Source organism: Chironomus tepperi, unplaced genomic scaffold (assembly GCF_022539635.2).
Source record: "Chironomus tepperi strain 1889 unplaced genomic scaffold, CSIRO-AGI_Ctep_v1 contig_9, whole genome shotgun sequence".
Classification (NCBI taxonomy): domain Eukaryota; kingdom Metazoa; phylum Arthropoda; class Insecta; order Diptera; family Chironomidae; genus Chironomus; species Chironomus tepperi.
In genome coordinates this window covers 201,341-207,340 of record NW_027226131.1, presented here as the reverse complement: position 1 = coordinate 207,340, position 6,000 = coordinate 201,341, and positions in this window count along the sequence as shown.

Below are 6,000 nucleotides of genomic sequence, written 5' to 3'. Positions count from 1 at the left end.
AAAGTTTGATTATTTTGGGACATTGTGTGATTCTCTCAGGTCTGTTCCAGTTCGTTCTTTCAAAATTCCATTCGCAAGGTAATCATGCAGCTCATTCCAATTCTATTTTGGTGCTCCTGACCTGTTTTCTAATCCAACATTGATGTTCCCTAATATCCAAATTGCATGCTTTCACGAGCTTGTTCTGCTTCATTGTACTAGTTAAGCATGCTTGCTAGCTTGCTCTAAGATTAATTTGCTCTTAAGAGCTTGCTTTTTACTTGCTAAGAGTTGATCATTAGTTTCTATTTATTCAGTATGAATAGTTGGAAAGTTAAGAAGCATCTGAACTGATCAGCATTCTATTCCTGACTATAACGGGTACTCCTGCTAGTTTCTGTGTCTCCTTCGCTGAAGGCCAAGTTATTTTCCTTCTGCAAACATCCCGTTTGCCTTTTACGTTTCAAAACAGCAAGTGTTTCGCAATGTCTGCTTCATACTACCTTAAAGTGTGACCAATCCAACTTTACTTCCTTCTGGCAATCTTGTCACAGATCTTACGAAAACACCTATTATTTATACTTGGAGAAGATTTGTGTGGGGCTTTGTCATTTTATGTTGAAGCATTTATGTTAAAGTATTTTAACTTCTGAAGTAGTCCGAATTTGGAGATAGTTGGATTCGAACCGGCAATCACCAAAGTTGGCATACATCTAAATCGAGCGTCAGATTGAGCGTGTTCATGAGTCCCGATCGGCACTCATTGAAATGTTGCCACCACGTCGACGAGGTCTAGTTGATCAAATCCGGTTGTTTTCGACAAAAGACTGCCACTTAGTTCTAAGTCTCTCTTTGTCGTTGTGGCAACTTATAATCCAGCGTAAACGAATAGAAAAACTGACCGTTAATTTTGTACGGTTTTGCACGAATTTGTAAGGTTTTTAGCACCAAAAATTTGAATAAAAATTTAACGGTAAAAACACGAAATTTTTATTGTTGATATCAATTGAGATTTACTGAATTAACCATGTGTATAGTATAATTTTTGCAAATTATCAACTAATTAACAGTGAAATTTAAAATTTATGTTTTAAATTCAAGAAAAAGTTAAATTTTAGTAATGATTTTTAACGGTTTTCTAAATTTCAAACATAAGTGCTAAAACGAATTCTTGAATGCTAAAACGAATTCTCGATCCGTTTACGCTGGCTTATAATATGTGCCGATCGGGAGTATTGCCAATGAGCATTCTCAATTTTGTGGGTATACTCTTGCTCCTTGTCTGTCCATGTTACTCAATACAACAGTTGTGGACAACTGAGTCCCCAAATTCTTTTGAAAATGCCATGAACATGTTGTGTGCAGTTTTGGTCATTTCTTACCCTTTAGGTGTGCTGCGAAAAGTATAAGATTGCTCACCACCAAGAACGGAAGCCATTTTGTTAAGCCAAAAATTGAGGGGTATCAGGGGGAATGGGAGGTGTAATGTGAAGTTATGTGAAGCCATGTGAGTCTATTTTCTGAAGCCGTGTGAAGCTAAAAATTCTGAAGACGGGCTCCATGGGCGCTCCCGTTACTCTAGTATTTAATATACCTCAAAACCATACAAATTCAATTCCTCAATTTTAAAGTTTTAATGAATATTATTAAAATTGTTGAAATATTTATCACACATTTAATATTGAGAAAGGCACAGAGGACTCTAGAATGGCTACTTTTGATGTTATCTATTCATCCGAACAATTCATCAATTCTCAGAAAGAAAATAAATTGCATTTTACATATAAAATGGATTTTCTATCACAAGATATTCATTTGAAATTCAATGTATCATTGAATGATATTGACAGAAATCTACAATGTAATAAACAATGTATCGATGTGTCTGATAAACAAGAGTTCATTTGAACAAATAAATCAGGAAATTTGAATCAGTCATAAATACAATGTTGAAGTATGATTATTTGTAGTGAGCAGCATCACAACTGCCTATCACCCCAAAAAAACTCAAAAGACGGTTAAAATAAATTGTGTAAAATTAATCTTGAGTCAGAAGAAGACAAAATGAATCAAATAAGTCATGAGAACCAATAAAACAACCTTATAAGAAGAAAATAATAATAATAATGCTAAGCAAAGTTTGCATTTTTTTTTTCATATCTTTAACAAGACATCAAATACATTTTTTTTATATATATCATGTTTGAAATTTGAAAACAGCCCAAGCGAGCTTTTATGTGTATTATATTTCATTATACAATATTTTCAAATTCTACCTCGCATCTTAACAGATTCTTATTCACTCATATAATGTGAATTCAAGAAGGGTAAATGGAATAACAAGAAGACACAAAAAATGATGAAAATACTCGTGTTATTGTGGGATTTGAGCGCATTTTTGTCAAGTGATCAGGATTTTATTAACAAATGTATACAAATCAAGTTTTAAAAAGGTGATATGAACAAGATTTAGTAGGATTTAAGTCATTTTTCAACACCAAAACAGAAGAAGAAACATTTATGAATTGATATTTTCAAGAACTCTAATACCATTTTTGGTAAAATAAACAAATCATCATCATCATCCAGTAGAGTCCAAGTCACTTTTTCAACCCTAAAAACAAGATCCAGTAAGATCCAGTTTACTTCACAATCCAGGAAACAAGATCCAGTAAAATTTAAGTCAATTCTCGACCTTTTTAACAAGATCGAGTAAGATTTAAGTCCTTTGTCCGACCTAAACATAAGATCCAACAGAGTCCAAATTACTTTTCCGGCAGTTAAGCAAGATCCTGTAAGTCCAAACCACTTCTCCGACCCTAAAACAATGTCCAGTAAGATCCAGGTAACTTCACTACCCAGAAAACAAGATCCAGTAAGATTCAAGTCACCATACAACAAATTTATTAATTTTATCATTTAACGGATTCTTATAATTCAAACTTTTTCAGCAAAAACTGTGAAAAACATTGAAGAACATTGTAAAACAATGAAAAAACGTGTTTTTGCTTACCAAAATGAAAAATTGTTAATTATAGTAATTATGCATTGATTTGAAATTTTTAAATAACCGGCGTCTCACTTACTCAATGGAACTGATCAAATGCAAATATCCAAAGTTCTGAACATTGTCTTGACGCTGAGATCTCACATCCAGCCGACCAACCAAAGTGTATTATTAAGCTACCTTTTTGAAGCAAGTTTGCGCTAAAAACAAGGCAGCATAAAGAAGAAAGAAAAACAATTTTTTATACATCATATTATAGTAGAAATATTATTTTAAACGATTCTTTTTTTTTGTGTGTCTCATCTGATTCATCATGTGATAAAAGGCAAACTGAATGTTTGAAGGCATTAAAATCCTTTATAATACAACAAAAATACTCATAGCATTCCAATGGAAGTGACATTCGAAATTGGAAAGTCGGGAAGGAAATGAACCGTTGTGTTGGAAGTACAAACGGATATCATATGAAACTGTTATCAAATGAAAAAGTTTTTAATTGCTCATTTATTGTAGTCCTAATTTAAATAAAACTATTCCTATGTACTTCTTCTTGTTCCTCTGCCAAAATGTGAAAATAGTTTTGCCTTTTTCCCAAAAAAATAGACTTTTTCACTTCACAGCATTTTCATTCTGTTGCTCAGGCTGTCGATAATGACTTGAGCATAAAAAAAACTGAAAATAACAACAACATTGAGGGAAAAAGAATGTCGGCATATTATTTATTGGTGTGGAAATGTGTACATTACTCGTATATGTCAAGTTTTTGATAATGAAAGGCAAAAAAAAAAATTTTCTCTTTAGGAAACGCTTAAGAACTAATCTGGGGATCAAGAGTAAAAATAAATAAATTTTAGCCTTTCCATTATGTGTATGTGAGATATTTACCAATGTTTGGAAATGTAGAATCGATATTTTGATGAATTATTGATGCTTTTACATCTGTTGATTCTATTTTCAGTTGAATTCTTGTTTAAAGTCTTGGATTAGTCTAATAATTAAGTTAAAATATCACTTTTGATGTTTATTTGTTGAATTCTGAAGTTGCACTGAATTTCAAAGGGCATGCAACTAAATTTCATATTCAGGTTCAAAATTCAAATATCAAACGACCGTTAAAATTGAATTAAATGTTTAAAACTGAAGATTGAAGATTTCCACCAAATAATTCAAATTTTCCGGAAATTTTCGGGGCCTGCAACTACATTTTGGATACAAATGTCAAAATTCAAATAAAAAACGACTGTTGAAATTGAATTAAACTCTTAAAACTGAACATTGAAGTATTTCCAAAAGAAAACCCAAAAGAATTCAGAATTTCCCGACACTGTCTCTTGAATTAACAAGAATAAACAGCAACGTATGTATGAATGCGAGAGTAAAGAATGAAAAGATAAAGACAGAATGGAGAAATGCAAACAATTTAATTTGACATGATAAGAAAATTATGCGTAAGCCTATTTTTCTACGTGAATATGTTGTAGACTTGCCATAACTTTTAATGTTTCGAAACTGATAAGGACGTCTTAATTAAAAGCGTCTAACTCATAAGTATGTTAACCTAATTGTGGGGATAAAAAATCATTACGCTAAGTTGTTTTTAAGAGCTTTTTATATTTTTATTTTAGCATTTCTTCTTCCTGTGCTGATTCCGTTCATGAATGAAATTTGTTTTTCTCCCTTTTGTGAGCTTTTCTTCATGAACCCAAAAAAAAGAAAAGTTGACTTCCTTCAAGCCATTTATTGGGAAATACTTTTAAAGATCTCTTTTTTGGAATTTATTATAGCCTTAGATTCTTGATCTAGTTCCTAAAGTTGGGAAACTTTTAAGAGTTTCAATTTATTTTATATTGAAATATTTGAATTTTTTATCATTCTATAAAGTTTGGTGTAAATTGGATGTTTATGCTCGATAGAAGATGCAGCAGTGGTGGGCAACCTTTTATTTTCATGGCACATCTTGGTGACAAGTTTCGACCGTAACCGCACATGACACTAGTTTGTCGTGACACACAGGCTACCCACCACTGGGTAAGAGCTGCGGACAACCGACTCTAACACCCCGGGTTCGATTCTAGGGAATGTCTAGTCGGATTCACAAGTACTTTAGCGCTGTTTCCAGGCACATCAACTAGGTTTGTGAATTCGCAACACACAAATCGTGGCTAAGTATATTCATTACATTGGTATGTCCTGGACCATGTAACAAAGTTGCAAAATGTCGTCATATATGACAAGTAATCACCCGTATCTTCTGGGTGTCTTGTCTTTTTCTTGCAATTTTACAGCACTTAAAAATTTACTTCGAACATGCAAGTAAGTAAATTATGCATCATCATGCATGATACCAAAAAAACTAAGCATTTAAGTTTATATCCATAAGAATGAATTTTTTAAGGGCAATTTAGTAAAATTTAAGATTATTCATCCATGAACTTGGTTATTTCTGTTTTTGAATTGAACAAAGAAAGTTCACAAATTTGTCTTTTACACATTCTATTGTCCAGCATTTTGGCAATTACTTTACAATTCTAAGTTTTTTGTGAGTGGGTGGAGAGGCTGTTCATTTGTTATGTACTACGAAAAATCGACTGTTTGACTTCTCTCTCTCTCTTCCTCTCTTCCCTCTCTTCCCTCTCTTCCCTCTCTTCCCTCTCTTCCCTCTCTTCCCTCTCTTCCCTCTCTTCCCTCTCTTCCCTCTCTTCCCTCTCTTCCCTCTCTTCCCTCTCTTCCCCGTCTAAGACCGTTACATAAAAAGTGGACGACTCCATTCAATATTTGTAAAAGAAGGTAAAATCAATATTTTAGCAAATAAAGACCTTTTTCAGAAATTGAATCCAAGAATGACCAATAGCTTTGACCATTTTATATTTGTTCAAAATCCTTGAGTCATGAATACCTTTTACTTGACGACTTCATGCTCATTTCGTTTATTTCATTGAATTTTACCATCTTTTCAGTGGATAAAGTTACTGCAAATATAGATTTGCATCCTTTTCTGCAGATCACTCTTTGGT